This window comes from Gossypium hirsutum, chromosome D05, assembly GCF_007990345.1.
Source record: "Gossypium hirsutum isolate 1008001.06 chromosome D05, Gossypium_hirsutum_v2.1, whole genome shotgun sequence".
NCBI lineage: Eukaryota > Viridiplantae > Streptophyta > Magnoliopsida > Malvales > Malvaceae > Gossypium > Gossypium hirsutum.
Window position 1 is genome coordinate 64,437,055 of NC_053441.1, and position 1,844 is coordinate 64,438,898.

Here is a 1,844-nt window from a genome sequence, read left to right on the forward strand (position 1 = left end):
AATAAACGTATATATAATTTTTTAAATATAAAATAATCAAATATAAATATTAATAATTACATTGTAACTAAAAAAAAGCACACAAACCATAATAATTTTATTAATTTTAAGCTTGTTTATTAAATTCTTGTTGTTTTTTGCTCATCGCCTTGTCTATTGTGGGTCAGTGTTCGCGCTGGGTGCTCTCGACTACTCTTTGACATGCTGGCTTTCAAGGTGATTTTTTAGCACAAAGAAAAATCCTCTATCTTTACTACTGTTGTAGATATATATATGGATGCAACAGAAAACTCTTCCTAGTTTCAATGCATAATCTTTTTTTTTCTCTTTAACACTCGTGTTAGGCTGCAAAGTTTGGGAGATTAGTCGATTTCTTGTGAGAAGATAGGAGATTGAGTTTGGCAGATTACTTGTTAGAAGTTAGGAGATTAAGTTTGGATTAAATGATATGGCTGTGTTGAGTCTCGATTTCTGTTGTGACAGTATCACCAAGTTAAAGATTTTTGGTGTTTTCTGTTGGCTATAAGTTGTACTTCTAAGAAAACTTGCATGATGTGGTGATTGTTGTTTAATTGTGTGGTATGCTTCTCACACATAATGAAAGATGCTATTATTTTAATGCTTGTATTCGATGCTCTAACTGACCTACAACACTGGCAAAAGGCTAAACATGCTAGATCTGATAGATGCAATCATCTTTATCGATTCTGTGTTTATTCTAAATTTTTAATGTCATTTTCAGTTCAAATTTGAACTCTCTTTCGTCAAACTTTTTGTATGATACTAGTAAATTAGTGAAAATGTTATCGTTCCATTTCTTTGATTGCTATTCCGGGAATTGAAATTGCATCAGATACAACTGTCAAATGTGCGATTGGTCTTGGAAATGGGAATATTGGGATGACTGGCTTGAGCCTTCTAGCAACTGGCTAGGTAAATCTCTTTAATCCATGGTCTATGGATGAACCAATATTTACTCTCTTTATGAAATTAAAATGCTACAGCCTACAGGAGAGTTGTGGTTTTCTTTCTTTTATCATTGCTCTTTGCGTCTGTGGCTTTTGAATCTACACTTGCTACTGCAGTTTTCTGGTGGTTGCTGATCTTATGATTGGTGTTTACTTTGGGGACTTGCCAATTAGATTTTATTTGGTTTGGAAAAACTTTAATATCTTATGCTTGTATTTGTTATTTTGGATATCCAATTTTACTCTTGTTTATCTATTGCATTAAGAAGACATTGTTTAGGGGTTTATTTCCTGCTATCATTCACTTTACTCTTTGTCAAATTTTTGCTTCTAGGTGAGACACCGTTTAAGGAAAGATCATGGGATTGAGGGTGGAATTCCTGTTGTTTTCTCTTTAGAGAAACCTAAAGCTAAGCTGCTTCCTTTTAGAGGACCAAGTGGTGAGGAAGACAACCCTTCAGATTATTAAGTGAGGATGCTTGCTTCTTACTTTTGCAGTTTTAAAGTACTCTGTTTGATCACCTAACATCATGCAGTGCGGAAATTCATCCAATATATTGAAGCAGAATTTAAGAATTGAAAGTACATTTGGATGGAGCTAAAGCTGTGTTTCTTTTAGCGATATATTTGAACTTACTAGTGTTAGGTCCTTGGTTTTTGCTAGGGGTGAGCAAAACTCGATTCGACTCGAAAAAATCAAAAAAAAAAAATCGAATTTCGAGTTAAACGAATCGAATTATTCAAGTTAATCGAGTTATTCGAATCAACTCGAATTTTTTTTCGAATTTCGAGTTCGAATCGAGTTGAGTTTTCGAATTCGAATAATTTGAATAATTCGAATATCAAACTATAATATTTTACATTTTTACCACAAAC

At 33.1% G+C, this 1,844-nt stretch overlaps 1 long non-coding RNA gene across 1 annotated transcript; it reads left to right on the forward strand.

The window, feature by feature from the left end:
- The first annotated feature begins 224 nt into the window (after positions 1–224).
- On the forward strand, positions 225–1,565 carry LOC121216998 (uncharacterized). Its single transcript, XR_005913197.1, has 2 exons — positions 225–933; positions 1,303–1,565. It is a non-coding gene; the product is annotated as an uncharacterized lncRNA (long non-coding RNA).
- The last annotated feature ends 279 nt before the right edge of the window (positions 1,566–1,844 follow it).